Raw genomic sequence first — 18,687 nt, forward strand, 5'->3', positions numbered from 1 at the left:
ATCCTTCTCTAAGTGCCTTCCAAGCCACAAATAGCATATCTGAAGCACATTACAAACAATGCATATCGGTCATGTCCAAAGAGCTTATTAGTCATGCCTTCTTCAGGAAAAAAAAAAGGATGAATTTAAAATAATATAATAATATGAACATACTAAGTAAATTTTAAGGGCAATGAGCTTTGTACTTTTTTAAGTACAAAAAAAAAAGTTATGAATTTTCCCTAGGCATCTGATAAAGCTTCAGGTGTTTCCTAGGGCGTCATGATGAAATAGTAGATTCTGATGTAGGGTTTGTTTGCTGTTTCTTCTTTTCAAAGCCCAGAATCTTCTGGCACTCAAAGCTGACACCATTGCCCATCCATTTAAAGCATTCTATCAGATTACCAGGACCGTGTGATGTCGGCCACAAAGCTGGATAACATGGATGGCAGTCTGCATCTGGTACAAAGCATCTCGTAAATAAATAGTGCTGGGGTGTGTCTGCATGGCAGAGGCCAGTCTCCTCCTCCACCCACACTGAAAGGCGGCCCTGATTTAGTACAGATACGGCTTACTGGCAAAGAGAAAGAAGGCAGAAACACTCTGTTATCAAGTGACGTGGTGGGATGTTCAAACAAGCGTGAAGCTCCAGGAAACATTTTAGCTTAATCTTGAAGGCAAGTAATCGACTTTGTAGTGTTTTCAAGGCAGGTTACTTTTTATTTCTATTTTTTGTGTGGCAGAACAGCTTGTTTGCTTGGAATCACCGAGACACGAGAAGTCTTATCCAAAAGACACTGAGAAGAGGAAGAACGGAGATGAAAAGGGAAAAAAGCAGAAGGGGAGGCTTGTCACAGGAGGCGAAAACAAGCTGGTGAGCCTGGTCACTGCTGGCGACCAGGGCAGGAAATTTACTTACACCCCTGCTGTTGCTATTACCATTATTATTTTGGTAGAGATAAAGAGCAGGAAAGGAGAGGACCCCAGGCCCAGCACAGAGCTAGCTGGGTGCAGGGGACACACTCCCAGGGGACCCACAGATGTGGCTGAGACACCAACCTCCCAGGAAGAGGAGCCCAGAGCAACTGGTCCTCTCATTGTCAATAACACTCAGCACCTGCCGGGAGCCAGTGTGAGGAACTCCGCCCGTGGCAAAGGTCATGAGGAAGGAGGCTGGGCATACGCAAAGGCCGGATGGAGCCTCAGGAGTCCCCCTGGAAGTTCTCGAGCATCTACCCCCAAAACTAGAGTCTGCCTACTTTACTGCTTTGTGATCTCACCTACACGTCTGACTTTACGGGGGCTGTCCCCCACCACCTCTCTCTGAAAAAGAGTTAAATTACAGCTCCAGTTAATAAAGTTCCTGGGCGTGATAAGAGTGTTTTTGTTCACAACCGTGACAGGCATGAGATGTTCTAAACTGTCTGAATACAGATTCTTTTGAGCAGTTAAAAGATTGATTAGAAATTGTATTGGTGAAGGGTTTTTCACTTGTTGGGCCAATGTTTGCTGCTAAGTTTCCATATCCCTTACCTGCTGTGTCCCTGGCAGGTAAGTGTATTGATTAATATAATTGGTGTAAGTAGTAGCTTTAATGTTTGTAACCTTGGACCCTTGAGTTAATTCTTTTTCTTGTTATAGCCCACCACACCTTTGCCCTATAGGAATGCAACTTTATCTAATGCTTTTGGAGGGTGGCGCCTGACTAATCACCTTTAGAGAAAAATAAGTTTTCTGAAGAAAGGGTCTTAAAATGTTAACAGGCCTCCGGGCCAGAAGATGATGCAAATCACCTAAACTTTTGCATATGATAAGTTTGCAGGAAGAAAGCCTGGCTTACTACATGACTCTATCCCTTCCCCCATTATCCTCTATGCATAACTTAAGGTATAAAGACTACTTTGGAAAATAAAGTGTGGGCCTTGTTCACCGAAACTTGGTCTCCCTGTCATTCTTTCTCTCACCTTCTAGCTGAATTGGAGTGTGGAGGCTCGTCAAGCCTACTAACTATGCCTGGGCTTCTAAGATCTGACCGGGGAGGCCTTAGTGGCTCCTCTCCTTCGGGAGAACGGGAGGACGCCTGCGACCTACATAGGTAACATAAATTCTTTATTTTGGAATTTTATTAGCTTTCCACGTAAACCAAGTTATTCAGCCTCTTTTCTCCACTGAATTTCCTCACTGAGCTATCCTTATTTAACCACTCTTTATATCCTTAATTAACGTTTAATCAAGCAATTGTTTCCTGATCCTCGCCAACGCTGTCCCTGCTTCGAATTCCCTGGATCCAGAGGCTCTGGACCCCGGCAGGAACCTGCCTCCCTGTGAACCCACCCACTGGAAACCCGTGTGCCCTTTTCCACCAGGAAACCACTAGCAAGCACCTGACTGTTACATTCTGGAGCTCAAAGGGAAGAGCGGGCTCAAAGGGGGACTGGCATTTCAGGGCTCAGCTTTCACAGCGACCTGCCCCCGTCAGGAAGATAAACCGGCAGGTGCAGTGTGCAATGGGCACATCCCTGAGTCATTCGGAGTAAAAGGATACATGCTATTATTTCCAGCTGTTTCCCTTGCTCCTTCTCCAGGAAGAAGACGAGAAAGAAACACTTTAAAAAGTGAAGACTGGTTTCTGAAAAACATGCAAACAAATGAAAAGATCTGAAAAATGGAGATGGCAGACCTCAGCTTGAGGGTTTCTAACCTTTAAACCACTGTTTACAACAGAAATAGGCCTTTCCATCCTCCTCAGAATATGCTTAACACACCTGCCTGCAGGATCTGCCAGGGCTAAAAACCAGGGTTGAAATATCAGAAACAAGTGAGAGAGTCAAAACCGCACATGACCATCATCCCTTCTCGTTTCTATTTCCTGGAAACTGATGTCCTGGTATGTGAAGTGCCTCCTGGATGGTTTGACTGGTTTCTAGAATCTTAACAGAAAACTCATACATAACTCTTGGGAGCAAGACCGTCAAGGGGCTCCATGATTGGCTCTATAATTCCCCCAACTTCATCCCCTTTCCTTCTTCCTTGAATCACCCATCCTCCCAACACACACATGCAGTCTCACACAAACATACAACCACACGTATTCAGACACACACACACTGCCTCACATACTCAAACACACACACAGTCTCACACACTCAAACATACAACCACACATATTCAGACATACACACACTGTCTCACACACTCACACAGTCTAATGCACTCAAACACACATATTCAGACACAAACACACAACCACATGTATTCACATACTCACACACACACCTGTTTCCTGACACTCCCTGACCAGGCCAGCATTGTCCTCTCTCCACCTACGCACATTAATCCAGTCATCTCTGCATCTGCAGGCCCCCTCCTCTGTCCTTCCCACAGTCTGTCTGAAGCCCACGCATCTTCAGTGACTAACTTAAATGACTGACTTACCTCCTTTGGTGGAGGCATCTCAGAGCTGCTCTTCCCCATGTGTAAAAGCAATGGCTTTTTTCTAACTTTTGCACCCTCGTGGCCCTTTTGCAAAACCTATCAGTTTCTGCCATGCACTTTGATTTTACGGGTATGTGTGTGTGTTTGTGTGTGTGTGTGTACCACCATCACTAGAGCCTTCACAAATGCAAATCATGCCACCAGCCTCTCTGCACATCTTAGCACTGTGAGCAGAGCAGAGTACCAGCAAATAAACCTGGAACCACTGAAGAATGTGAAAGAGACTGCACATGCAGTTAGCTAATTCATGTCAAGAGGAACATCAGGTTACTGCACTGATACCTTACACTGGGTGAGTCACTGCATTAAATCTCCCCACTAACTGTTCACCTGTTTAGTGATAGAAAAGGGAAACTCAGAGTTAACTCAGGTTAACTGTACTGAAGGGCAGAAAATATGTGCAAATTATATATGACTGGATATATAAAATAAAATAGAAAAATATATAAATAGCTCATGCAACTCAGTATCAAATAAAAATTTAAAAATGGGTAGATGACCTGAATAGACATTTTTCCAAAGAAGATATACAGATGGCCAATAGGCACATGGAAAGGTACTCAGCACGACTAATCATCGGGGAGAAACAAAGCAAAACCACAATGAGATAGCACCTCACACCTGTCAGAATGACTGTCATCAAACAGACCACAAATAACAGAAGTCGGTGAGGATGTGGAGAAAAGGGAACCCTTGTGCACTGTTGGTGGGAATGTAAACTGGTGAAGTCACTACGGAAAACAGTATGGAGTTCCCTCAAAAAACTAAAAGTAAAACTACCATATGATCAAACAATTCCACTCTTGGGTATATATCCAAAAGAAATAACAACACTAATTCAAAAAGATACATGCACCCCGAAGTTCGTAGCATTTCTCTTTACAACAGTCAAAACACAGAAGCAACCTCAATGTCCATCAACAGAGGGATGGATAAAGAAAATGTGGTACCTATATACACAATGGAATACTACTCAGTCATAACAGAGAATGAAATTTTGCCATTTGCAGCAACATGATGGACCTGGAGGGTATTATGCCAAGTGAAATAAGTCAGACAGAGAAAGACAAATACTGTATATTGTCACTTACATATGGAATCTAAAAAGCAAAACAAGCAAATGAATATAACGAAACAGAACAGACTCTGAGAACAAGCTAGTGGTTACCAGTGGGGAGAGGAAAGGGGGACGGGAAAATGTGGTTAGGGAATTTATAGATCCAAACTACTGTGCATATAAATAAATAAGTTACAGCACAGGGAACATAGCCAATATTTCATGATAATTTCAAATGGAGTATACTATAAAGATATTGAATCACTATGTTGGACACCTGAGACTAATCTAATATTGCAAGTCAACTACACTTCAGTTAAAAAAGGAGAGGTTAACTGTAGAATAATTGACATCTAAGATGTTGGTTGGCCAGATGTTGGAAAGACAGAAGAAAAATGTACGTAGAAGCTGGTGAGGATGAGATGGTTCTCTTTACACAGGACACCACATCATATCAGCGACAGGCACAGCTGACCACTGCTGCTCTGTGTGTGTGTCCAGCACAGTCACCCAAGAAGTTTCAAAGAGAAGATCCAAGACTGAGTCCCGGGACCTCCCACACCCCCTATGCGACCCACCATCTGCCACGCTTCTCCCATCCTCCCTGCCTCTCATCTCACTCACCAGTAAACAGGTGGAGGAAATGGGATGTTTTCCAGTTCGTGTGTTAAAAGCACACCTCCTCAAAGGCACTACAATGAAGCAAACATGTCATCACTATTTGTACTTATTTCAGTGAAGGAAACCCAGTAGGTTGAATGCATTCTAATGGGGGCTGAGGGGCCCTATCCAGGGTGCTGCAATAGAGATTTCTCACTTAAACAAGGAAAATCTGTCACTCTTTAGGCTGTGTCCTAGGAAAGGGCCCTCAGGGGTCAGCACCTCCTCTGATGCTCACAAGCCTCTTGGTCCATCACACCCTCTGACACAGTAATTTCTCGTCTAGGACTTGATTGTGGAGGAAGAATCCAAAATGTAAATAAAGATGCACAAATATCAAACATCTTCTTTAGCACAGAATATCCCACAGGTAACAGAAACATCCATCCAACAAAGTTCTCCCACTCAGAACCAGAGTGGGTTGCCATTTCCTCTTCCAGGGGATCGTCCCGACCCAGGGATCAACCTGCATCTCCCGCATCTCCTGCACTGGCAGGCAGGTTCTCTGCCACTGTGCCACCTGGGTGCTATTCTCCCGCTCAGAGAGGGCCTGTGGACAGTGACTGGAAGGAAGGGGATGGGACTGGGGGTCCAGGAGAGCCCATCACAGCCGGTGTGCAGGAGACTTCCTGGGCAGGTGGCGACGCAGTCGGAGGTGGGCTGGATGAGGTCCTGAAAACTATGGAAGGTAACGATTCTAGGAGAGGAGGAATCCAGGATGTAGAAGTCAGCCTCACACCCCCGCAAACCCAGAGCCGTCTTCCCTAGAGGCTCAAGCCTCAAGCCTCGCCGTGAGCTTTACACACACGAACCACTTCCTCGGTAGGTGCAGAAAGGGGGTGTCACTTCGTGCTGTGCACCTGGAAGTGGCAGAGTGGGACCCCAGGGAGCCCAACCTTCTGCCCTCCTGTACATGCCCACACACGGGGCGGAGACCCCCAGAAGAGCAGTCCAGCTGGCTCTGCACCCGCCTGCCTGTGGCATGGTGACATATAGACAGACATATCTCACACTGTCCTCTCTCATCCACATAGAACGTTCTCTTCTGGGGCTTCCCTGGTAGCTCAGATGGTAAAGAATCTGCCTGCAATGTAGGAAACTCAGCTTCGATCCCTGGGTCAGGAAGATTCTCTGGAGAAGAAAATAGCAACCCACTCCAGTATTCTCACCTGGAGAATCCCATGGACAGAGGAGCCTGGCAGGTTAAAGTCCATGGGATCACAAAGAGTCAGGCATGACTGAGCAACTAAGCACCCATCTTACACTGTCTACTCTTGTCAGAGAGCGTTCTCTTAGAACATAGAACATTCTCTTCTGGGGTCTAGAGACAAGGACTGAATGCCAAGTGTGCCATTCTAGGGAAGAAATTAATCGATACTGTAAAAATGGGCCCATCTCCTCCTGCAAGCATGATGCTTTGCACAGACGTCAGGATGGGGGAGGGTGTGGTTTAGAATCTGGCTTCCAGTCTGTTTCTCAGGCTGGCACAGCCTCGAGGTGAAACCTGACCCTTCAGAACTATCACCTTGTCCACCAGGCAAACATTTGCTTTCTGCTGGGCTCAAGTCCGTCTTATCAACCTGTTACAAGGAAAAACAAAGAAGCCAGCAGACAAATCTCCCTGGGAAAGTCCAGAGTCCACCATTCACGCACACATCACTCAATCTTTCAAGAAAACAAAGATGTTCCCCCTCCAGACATCCGTCTACCAGGTGCATTTAAACTTTCATTAGAAGGAAAGCAAAAAGAACCAGGAAATCTCTGAAAATAACAACCATAAAGAAAAAGACTGGAAAAGTGGTAGAAATGACAGTCCTGACATGTTGCGAGGGGGGTCCCCACCCGCATCATTTTGTCTGTCATCCAGCACTGGGGCTCGAGGGGTCATGACCCGGCAAGGACGGGGAATGATGGCCATAAGTGAGCCCAACCTCGGAGCCCTGGAGTCTGAGCCCAGCAGCTGAGCGGAGAGACGGCCGCAGCCAGCAGAGCACCGAGCACCGCTGAAGGACGGCGACCGCTACCAGGCCGGCCCAGCCCATCTGTCAGAAACACCAGGTCCACAGGCCACAGCAGCAGACAGTACTAAAAGTGAAAGTGACGGGCAGGCCGAGGCCACTTGCTAGAACAGGAAGAGGCAGCAGCGGACCGGTTTCCTATCATTAAATGTACTGACAACACTCCATTCATCTTTAGCACCTGTTGTTCCTTCCACTCTCTGGTTCACCACGAACGAGAGAGTTTTATTTACAAAGACGTGTGTGTACCCAGACCCGGCCTTCCGCCCGCTGTGAACCAGGCAGAGTTTGTCTTGGGTGCCCTCCCTGCCAGCTGGCCACCGCCGCAGCTGCTCTGTCCCCCGCATTCCTGCCGCCAAAACCCCGCTCAGAGCCTCTGCTCATTCTCCTCACCTCACAACGGTTTCTTCAACACCTAGAATGCAAATCGCGGTGCTGAACAAGAGGTGAGGGTTTAGAGAAGCTGGGAAATTCAGCCATTCGATTGGCATGCAGGTGAGGGACACAAACACAGTCACTGGAGAACCAAGGACAGACCTTCTAGTGGTCTGAAATGTGCAAGAACATGGCCATGAAACCCCAGAGGCAGCGGAGTCCATCCCGAATGGCGAGACTTGAAAAGCCCTAGGGAAGAAGGAGAGCAAACTCTGGCCTGAAGACGGAAAGGGCTGGGTGGGATTCTGACCGGCAAAACAGAGGAGAAGCCAAGGTATGGGATTGGGATGTTCAGGCAGGGGCAGAGAGGCTGCAGACCACAAGTTGTTTTGAATTCTGGATCCATCAAAACCTGCCTCTTTGAACTCAGAGACTAAGCCTCTCTGAGCCTCCATTGCTCATCTGCAAAATTAAAATGTGCACACCACCTAATTACTGAGGACCTTATAAGGGGCAAGCTCTGAGCATGGTGTTAAGGGCATAATTAAATTCAGAATATCTTCCTCAGAGGGTTTATGTTAGGACTGAAGAACAGTGAAGAATTTAGCACAGTATCCAGCAAGAAGCATTTTCAGTCAATAGCTGTTGATGTCTTTGAGGGTGGTGATGAAGTGGGTGGTGGGGGTGGTGATGGAGGAGATGAAGTGGGTAGTGATGGTGGTGAAGCGGATGGTGATGGAGGTGGTGAAGTGAGTGGGGGTGGTGCAGTGGGTGGTGAGGCTGGTAATGGAGGGGATGAAGTGGGTGGTGATGGAGATGATGGGGGTGGTGATGGAGGTATGAAGTGGGTGGTGATCGAGGGTGAAGTAGCTGCTGGGCCAGGATGCCATATTTAAAATCCTGCATCAGTGATTCATCAACCTCCCAAGAGGCACCTGGATCGGTCCCCAGCTCAGTGAAGCCACAAGATACGGGATTCACTCCACACATCCACTCCACCCACCTCTGCGTCCTCCCAGGACCATCCTCATTGGTGAGAAAACAAGAGGGGAACACGCAGAGGTGAGGGGCTGAGTCTGCAGTGAGAGAGAAGGGCTCCCCATGGGGACCACCTGCCCACCCCAGGGTTCGTGTGACCCAGAGAATCACGTCTCCTTTCCTCTCTCTTCTCCCATTCTGCTCAATCTCCATCAGTGGCTGCAATAAAAGTTAACGTGAGACGTCTCTAATCTTTCTGTCTTCCCTTTCTGTCTTCCTGTTCAGCCAAGAAAAACAACTGCAGTTCAGTTCTCAGGGTTGTCCACGTCTTTCCTGCGATGTTTGTGAAGGTAACAAGATACCACAGGCTCCATCACCATACACCTTGCTCAAATGTGAGGGTCAGGTGGTCCAGTCTCTTCCTCTGGCTTCTACACTCAGTGTTTTAAAAACATGGCATGGGGTTATATGTGATTCTTTCTAGTTTCTCTACTTATTTTTGGTAATTTTTATACTTCACTCTATTATCTTACTGTGAATTTTCCCAATGATATTTTTAAAGATCAATTTTTAATATTTTCTTCCAGAAAATGTTGCCAACTGGTTTTTGGCTACTCAATTTTCTCATCTATAAAATGTGAACGTAATGGTATCTATCCAGAGGGACCTGAAGCTCAAAGGAGATAAGAATTGTAAAGCACTGTGAATGGCCCCGATCAATAATAAAACCACACAACAAACCAGAGTAAATACTAGCAATACTGTATCTCTCTAGACTAATTGTGAATTTCTGAATAAAGCAGTTCAAAAAAGATAAGTGCTACCTCTCGGCAACCATCGTAGCAATAATGGATACAAGCAAGAATCATCAATAAATGTTCAAACCAGTGAGATAAAAATCAGATGGGAAAAGAGGATCTTTGCATAGTCTCAAAACACCTTCCCAGAAGATACTAACACTTAAAAGGGGAAAAATAGTAGCCTTGCTGTGAAGAACTCCTCACCCACTTAAACAGACCATTAATGCGGCAAATTAGTATTCATTGCTCCTGACACAAAGTGTGGAGAACACAGCATCTCTTGCGTGGTTGTCCTGCCAAAGATGGACACCTTGAATCAAATCACGAGGACCCATCAGACAAGCCCAAACTGAGGGGCATTTTACACAATTAACTGGCCTCCGCTCTTCACAGATCACTCAGTCGTGTCCGACTCTTTGCGACCCCATGGTCTGTCCATGGGATTCTCCAGGCAAGCATACTGGAGTGGGTTGCCATGCCGTCCTTCAGGAGAGCTTCCCAACCCAGGGATCGAACCCCAGTCTCCCACATTGCAGGCAGATTCTTCACCATCTCAGCTACCAGGGAAGCCCTCCACTCTTTAAAAATGTGAGAACCATGAAATGTAAAGACTGAGGGCGTGTTCCTGAATAAAAGACACTAGAGACACACAACAGTTCAATTCAAAACCCTGGGTTGGATCCTGCACAATTTTTGTTTTTATTTTTTTGCCATATGGACATTATTGGGATAACTGGCAAGTTCTGAATAAAGTTCGTAGCTTGGATCCCTGCTAACTGTTTAATTTTGGTCTGGCATCATGGGAAGGTCAGGTAAGATCCACATATTTTGGAACACATGCTATGATTGTCAGTGGGAAAAGGGGTCATGTCTAGACCCTACCACAACAGTTTCAGGAAAAATTAATTTGTGCCCATAAGAAGATGTGCATATAAATACAGAAAGAGAGAGAGAAAGCAAATTTGGTAAAATGTACACAATTGGAAAATCTTGGTGAACTGTATTCAGAACTTCTTGATAATGATTTCGTCTCGATACTTATAAGTTTGAACTTGTTTCAAAATAAAAAGTTTTGGGCTTTCCTGGTAGTTCAGTGGTTAAGAATCCACCTGCCAAGGCAGGGGACATGGGTTCAGTCCCTGGTCTGAGAAGATTCCACACGCTGCAGAGCAGGTAAGCCCGAGCGCTGCAGCTACTGAACTCACACTCCAGGGCCTACAGGAGCCCGTGTGCCCTAGCGCCTGTGCTCCCCAGCAAGAGAAGCCACCACAGTAAGAAGCCGGGCACTGCAACAAAGAGTAACCTCTGCTTGCCACAACTAGACAAGAGTCCAAGCAGCAAGGAAGACCCAGCGCAGGCAAAAATTTTTTAAATAAATAAAATTTTTGAAAAGCTTTGAAACATCAGCACCAAAGCAAGCTCTCCTTAGAGACAAGTCGGTGTCTTGGAGACAGTGCAACAGGATTTTCATCCTAACTCCAGCTCTCACCAGTTCTATGGTCTTGAAAACGTTCCTTACTTCCCTACAAGTCTAGGTTCCGTCACCTGTGCCATGGAGATGATAATAACAACCTTGAAGGGCTCTTGAGAGAATGAAACGAAATCATACACGGAAATGAGACCCGTGCGTGACATGAGACAGGGCTGGGATCCGTGTTAAAAGAATGAGCGGCAGTAACAGGCGAGTGAGGAGCTTGCAGCCTGTGGAGCGGACACTCCTCTCACTCTTTCTCTGGCTTCCTAACATCCTGCCTCTGAACAGATACAGAGCAGGCGACATGAGGGATGTAGAGGAGGAAAGAAAGGGGGACAAAACGAGGTGTGTCCCCCAAAACTCATCATTCTGTTTTCCTGAACTAACTAACTTAGCAGACAATACGGAGCAGAGGGGTGGGAGGAGAAGCAAACGAAGTCCACCCTTCCCATTGTGCCCCCTTGGCATTTTAAGAGCTTTAACTCAATCTTGGATATTCCTACCACTTTTCTGTATTTTCTGTGAAGATAAGAATATCAACTTCTGTTTCATGTTTAACCAAAGTATTAACTAAAAAAGCAAATTCAACAACAAGGTCCTACTGCATAGCACAAGGAACTCTATTCAATATCCTGTGATAAACCGTGTGGAAAAGAATATACACATATAATAGAACCATGTTCGCTGAACAGTAGAAATTAACACAAGTACCCAGGTGGCGCTAGTGATAAAGAATCGTTTGCCAATGCAGGAGACACAGGTTCGATCCCTGGGTCAGTAAGATCCCCTGGAGAAGGAAATGGCAACCCACTCCAGTATTCTTGCCTGGAAAATCCCACAGACAGAGGACCCTGGAGGGCGACAGTACATGGGGTCGCAAAAAGTCAGACATGACTGAGCACAGAGCACAGAGCACTGAGACAGAGCACACACAGATATTAACACATCGTAAATCAACTATATTTCAATAAAATAAATTCAAAACAGTAAACAGATAAAAACAAAACTCAGTTCTACAGATATACTTTAATGCTCAGTCTCTATTCTGTACAATAAAAGTATAAATATATACACATTTGAAAAAGAAAAAAACAGTCCTTCAGGGTCTTCCACATATTCAAAGCAACTTACAACCCATAACTTTGCTACCTGTTCCAGAGTTAGTTACCGTGTTGACCAATTGTTATGTTATGACCTCAGAGCCATAATTACATTTATGCCTCTTGAACAAGCTGATGAAAAGAAACATTTGCTTAAGGCTCCCATCAATGAATGCAGAGCTTAGACTAGTCTTTAGCTTATACAAACATTAAGCTTATTAATTCAGAATATTCATTTAGTTATTGAAACAGGATGACAAAACTGTACAGCGAGAGACTGAGTCTCTATTACACACATTGGCTTTGCACGAAAACCTGCTAGCTCAGGAAATGCCTCAGCCTGAGGATTCATATGCCTCTTTGAATTTTTTTAAACTGTGATTTAGGTATCAAAACCCTATCACCAATGTCCATCAATGCACAGAGAGACTATAAATGATGAAGATAAGTCCACCATGATTAAGAACTCTCCAGCTGGATTTCAGCTTAAGAAATTCTGAAACTGCCTATGTGTGGTCCACGCCAACAGTCACAGCATCCTTTAATTAAAAGCCAGTGATATGACTCATACCACCTGTTTCCTTGATCCTGCTCTATTCCTATTTTGGTCAGAGTTCTCTTTGGAGGATTTAAACTTTTATGAAAACAAATAGCAAATATTTATTCAAATTGATTACTATTGTTTCACACCCCAAAAACAACATTTCCTATTATAAAATTACATTCATCTCCATTAATTTTAACAAGCCAAGGATTATTTAAAGTGATCATCACAGTGGTAGCTGTAGCTGATGGAAAGGCTGCTAGTTAAAGGAACTGTATATAAAAATATATACTTCCATGAATGCTTATTATATATGTGTGTGTGCATGAATATGCCCAGTTGTGTATGACTCTTTGTGGCCCCATGGATTGCAGCCCGCCAGGCTCCTCTGTCCATGAAATTCTCCAGGCAAGAATACTGGAGCAGGTTGCCCTTTCCTTCTCCAGGGGTTCTTCCTGACTCAGGGATTGAACCTATGTTTCTTGCATTTCTTGCATGGGCAGGCAGATTTTTTACCACTGTGCCACCTGGGAAGCCCTATTATATATATAATCCTTATTTAAATTTGTTATAGACTCATGAAAGTGGCTTTTTAAAAATTTGCTTACTTATACACATTGCAATGAGATGTTCATGTCCCAGTGAGTGTATCAGACAGAATGAAATATAACAAATGCAGGGAGAGGGGAATGATGAGAGGTAGGGGAGAGGGTGGGAGAGGGGCGGTCTGGATGACAAAAGAGTCACTGCTCAGCTCTCTGGACTCTGAGTGCAGGGTGGAGTCAACAGGGAGACTTCCGCAGAAGCCCCATGCTCAGGCAGCAACCTGCTGCCATCTGAGATTCCCACCGGTGGGATGTGCAGGCTGTATATTCTATTGCCCTATTTGTCAATCAGTCCAGCCACTAGTCCATCACCGTGAGGACAAGAACCAAGAAAAAGAAGAAAAAAAGAATTGCCTAACTGTACTCCTACCTAGATAAGGTGAAGTGTTTCACTTTACACAAAACACAGAAGGCATCAATGTGGAGTCCAGGAACCTTCGCAGACCAAGGCTCAGTCCTCTGATCTCTCCTCCCCCTCTGCTCTTCAGGAACGACTTGGGGGTGGAAACAAGCCTGGCAGAACAAGACTTTACTTGTGGCTTCATGGCGGGTCACAGTGGACATGACCTGAGACTGGGGCAGATGTGACAGCCATTGGGGACCCCCAGGCACCATGCAGGCCAGAGGTGGTGGCAACAATGTGTACACTGAGGAGTTCTTGGGGGTGACGTGAAGTAAGAGTTTATAGCTAGAGTCTGCCGAGGAGCCCTGAGCAGGAATTCAGTGGATCCCAGGAGTTAGGCAGATCCCAGGAGTTAGGCAGATCCCAGGACCTGGATCCCTCCCCCCAGGTTAAATGCGAGCTTGACTCAGTGAGCCCGCTGGCCACCATCAGAAGTCTGAACCGGAAGTCTGAACCTCCAGGTGGATGTCTTAGTGTGAAACCCATCCATCTTTTCACCCACATCAGCCTCTCACATGAAGCCTTTGCTGTCTCTCCTTCTGCTACACACATGACTCATGCAGGGAAGTGAAGTGACTGGAGTTTAAGGGCACTTTGACTGGAACCAGATGAACTGTCCTGGTTGTCTGGGAAACCCTTGAAGACAACCATACTCGATGTGTCAGATATCGGAAGTCAACGGGAGCCAAAGTCACTTCAAAGGTAAATCCAAGAAAGCTAACGGCAAAAGAGGGACACTCGGCTTGCAAGCAAGAGCAGCTCCAGTTTCCTACGGGCTCATGAACTTTGGGAAAGAGAAATGTTTTGCAATCCTAATTAGCCAAGAAGAATGATCATCTTAAATGCTAACTTCCAGATTACAGGAGAAGATTCAGTATAAAGACACTGAGGGTCCCTCAATATTTTTGCTGGGACCAGTAAACTCAGAAAAGATGGCTGGATGGCATCAGTGACTTAATGGACATAAGTTTGAACAAACTCCGGGAGGTGCTGAAGGACAGGGCAGCCTGGCATGCTGCAGTCCATGGGGTCGCAAAGGGTCAGACATGACTGAGCGACTGAATAACAATAACATTAAACTCGAGTTTTCACAATAACCCTGTGATGAAATAGAACATGTTTTAATAAACTGTCCCTTTTCTAAATCCGTTAGGGTTTTGTTTCAGTTTAGTCTGTCTGATTCTATCCAGATTTCCAGTGTAAAATGTATGTCAAATATTGAGTATTACATGTGGCTTTTCTTAAGAACATAAAATGTTTGCTGTAGTCATTTTGAGGAGAAAAAATTTAAAAGCAAAGCAATGTGTTATCATTTTCTTCAAAGAAATGTGGACTTAATGAAAACCTACCCAAAGCTGCATTTTGCATCAAATGCTGTTTCATAAGGGTTATTCCGTGAGTCTGAATTATGATTTTATTACAATATTTTCCAACAGAAAAATCACCTTGAAAAGTTTCATAATGAAAATGTGCACATATTACTGGTATTTGCACTCACCGAGCTTTTTGTAACAAAATCAATCAAAAGTAAAAATCCGTGCAAACACCTCTGACAAGGAGATCAAGTTTTCTCTTCACCCCTCAACACTTTCACAGTGAGAGAACTATTCAGGGATTAACATGTTTGGGCCTTTTAACAATTTATTTTAGAGGTATATAAGTTCGGGGGAGGACATTGTCCAAAAAGTACTATGTTCATACACACATTTTCACTTTAGATTTTTAGACATCTGGTCAGAATGCTTTGCGTTCATTGCTCTGCGCTGCCCCCTGCTGGTGATGTCCTGTAAATGGCCTCAGGACACAATCTGGTACCACAGTGACTTCGACCCGCCCACAGGGCCACCTGAATTTATAATTACCTTACTTAAGGGCCCTATTTCTGAAGGTGATGTACAAAGCTGTGTTTTGTTTTACTTTTAATTAATTTTTATTTGATTACAGTTGCTTTACAATGCTATGTTAGTTTCTGCTGCACAGCAAAGTGAATCAGCTCTACGTATACACATCTCCACTCTTTCGGATTTCCTTTCCATTTAGGCCAACACAAAGATCTGAGTAGAGTTCCCTAACAAAGCTGCATTTTAATGTTAAATGTTTAAAGAAATAATTAAGGTAAAACTTTTCTTAAGTTGAGGACCTATGATTAGTTTTTATTGCATGTTGAAGATAAAGCTTTTCCCAGAGAATGTATTCAATCACAAGGAACTAATGACAAACCAAGGACACTAGTTTGGTGGCGCTAGTGGTAAAGAACCCGCCTGCCAATGCAGGAGACGTAAGAGATACGGATTCAATCCCTGGGTCGGGGAGATCTCCTGGAGGAGGGCCTGGCAACCCACCCTAGTACTCTTGCCTGGAGAATCCCATGTCCCATGGACGGAGAAGCCTGGTGGGATACAGTCCATGGGGTCGCAAAGTGTTGGACACAACTGAATTGATTTAGCACGCAGCACCCAAGAACACTACTTTATCTAAAAATAAATGGTTATGAAATCGGTAAAGAAAAAAGTATTATTCTGAACTTATCGAGGATGGTTTTATGAGGAATGTCGTCATTTTATCTCAACTGCACCACCACAGCTCACAGGAGAATCGCTGCTTTTGCGTTACTCATTCTCAGATGACCTAAAGGGGGCATTCCAATTAACTTGACAGCAATCTGTCTGAAATAGAAAGATCAAGGTTCCAAGTTGTAAACAACAAATGCATCCCACCAACTGTTCAAAAACCAGAAGCTTGACCCCATGAGAACACTTGCAACATAACAACTTCTACCTGCCTTATCATTGCCTTGTTTTACCCACCACTGTGAGACACAGCACTGACTCAGTCCTGAGAACTGCCAGCTTGACCTTTTCAGTCTGCTGGAAAGAAGATTTCGTTACAGTGCTCATGTTATGTATATGGAACCTGCCCACAAGTAACTGTTACTGACACTCTGCTTCAGAAATGCATCCAGAAGCCCAAATACCAGGACGTGACCAATGCAATCTTTGTCCCTCTGAGCTTCATCCACAGTACCTCCTGGAGAGTCTTAAATGGTGTTCATTTCTAACAACTGAAACTAGCTAGGGATTTTTAAAATGTTCTTACTGCTCAAGGAAAGAGCCCTAAAGCTTGATGCCTTAGCGCAAAATGTACTCCAGAAAAGAAACACACAGAGTGGAGATGGTGCAGGTCCCCTACAGTGACAAACAAATGGCTCCAGCACGCAACACGTCTTCATGTTTGATGCTTATTATATGTAAGCACCAGATGCACTTCTCATCTGAGTGCCGTAAAAGTGATTCTTTAAGAATTCTAAATAGAAAATGAGTCAGTCCCAGTGCAAATACAAACCTAAAAAGAATTCCATACTGTACAAGTAACATTTGCAGCATTAAACACATGGATGTTTTAGGAGACCTTCCTGCCGGACCCCACAAACCCTCTGGTGTTCCGCCCATGTGCTCTGAGACTCTGAAACAGCCCCTGGTGACCCCGACCTGGTCACCGCAGACTAGGGCCACAGGCTGAGTCCATGCCTGTGGGGGGAGGGGTGGGAACTGGACTCTCCTGGCTCCCCACCCACCCCTATCCATCCTGCATCAGGGCTCTGTGTTTCCCCAAAGCTCACCCAGTGTGAGGTCATGATATAATTTGACTCTACTTTTCACCGTGTTTTCTTTTCTTACCTTTACCTGGAGAATCTCTGCCAGATGTGTAGAAAGTTATCTTTTGCGGGATATATTCCAAAATGCTCTTATGCTGTTTCTCTTAGGGTTTCTCCACACGGCCCCATTCAGAGATGCTATCGCTTTCTATGGGAGAGAAAAAAAAAATGTGCACAGGAAAATGATCACCATAAAATCACGGATTCTTAAATCAGATCTAAAGAAATGTCAAACCCAGGGGAAAAGCACCTGGGGAAACTCCATGAGGCATGGGTTTGGGGTGGGAGGTAGGAATCTTCTCTCCTCTTGTAGCTTTGTTAAAAGCTGTATTTTCCCAGATGTAAAGCAGTGACCGTTATCTCACTAGCGTTTTCTCCTCACCTCCAGTGTTCCGGGGAGGTCACATTCTGTAAAAAACATCCTGCCTTTCTCCCCACAAAAAAGTTCCATGGAGTTTCAGAATGCAGAAGCTGCAACTCGGTAACTCCGCTCTGGGTTATTTACCACTCGCACAAAGAAAATGCTGTCTATTCAGAACTCATTTCAAAACTCTTTTCACGGCGAGCGGGGAACAAGCGGGCTCATGTCCGAGTGCAGACCCATCCCCGGCGCCGCGTGGCACGGCGCGCTCCTACAAGGACCTGTTGTGCGCGCGCGCGGGGCGGAGGGCCCTCCCAGCCCAGGGTCTCTGGCTCGCCTGCCCCCGGTTTGTCAGGAGGCGGCCCTCGCCCCGCAGGTTCACCCTGACACCGCAAGGGCGGCTCCTGGCCCCCAGGCCTGGGGATGAGGCCTGACCTGGATGCCTGGATGCGGAGTGCGGCCTCGGGGAAAGTTGTTTAAACCCCGTGGAGTTCGTTTCTTTTGTTTTCTGATCTCAGTCATCATGCCCTCTTTTGTTAGGTTTGAAGTGAACTCACCCAGAATTTGAACCTCAGGCCCTTAGGATTCCAGGGAGCCTAGACCTGAGGCCACCGCTCAGACCTCACCACAACCCCCTGCATCCCCAGGCCGAGGCAGACGCAAGCAGAAGGGTCCAGGGGCTCCTTCTAGGTTCAGGACCCTTCCCGGACCAAGAATACAGAAAGGATTGGTGAGGGCAGGACCAGGAGGCCAGAGACGGTCGCCCAGGCGGGCTCTGCAGGACTGGGGTGGGGCTGCCTTCTGACTCGGGTCCAGGTGAGGAGCTTGGGCCTGTCCCCTGTGGTTGGGACCAGGTGGGAGCGGCGAAGCGGCTCAGAAGCCTGAGCCCGCTGTGCATTGGGTGGGCCAGAACCCCCAGAGGAGCCACAGACTACCCTGGGGCTTGCGCAGAGTGGAGATGGGGGACAGGGGTGCTGGGGGACAGGGGCACCCCCGCCTGGGGGGTAGGACATGGAGGAGAGGTCCCAGGCCCAGGTGTGTGTGTGTGTCCCTGGGCCAACAGGAGTTATCTGTCCAGTGGGGCCCCCTAGAGAGAGGAAAGGGCCTGACAGGAGGAGGCAGGAGGGACCACGGGCCAGGTGGGGCTGAGGAAAGCGCATGGCGGGGGTGGTACCCGGGACCC

The 18,687-nt window shown here is 46.0% G+C and overlaps 1 protein-coding gene across 3 annotated transcripts in view; it reads right to left on the reverse strand.

Annotated features, from left to right (window-relative positions):
* Positions 1-18,687, reverse strand: part of ST18 (suppression of tumorigenicity 18, zinc finger) — a 267,179-nt gene that overhangs the window by 214,709 nt on the left and 33,783 nt on the right. For all 3 annotated transcript variants that reach the window (XM_010838949.1, XM_010838948.1, XM_010838947.1), the window contains exon 2: positions 17,166-17,291. The gene's annotated coding sequence lies outside the window, so the exon portion shown is untranslated. The remainder of the gene's footprint in view (positions 1-17,165; positions 17,292-18,687) is intronic.

This window comes from Bison bison, unplaced genomic scaffold (genome assembly GCF_000754665.1).
Source record: "Bison bison bison isolate TAMUID 2011002044 unplaced genomic scaffold, Bison_UMD1.0 scf7180017864108, whole genome shotgun sequence".
NCBI lineage: Eukaryota > Metazoa > Chordata > Mammalia > Artiodactyla > Bovidae > Bison > Bison bison.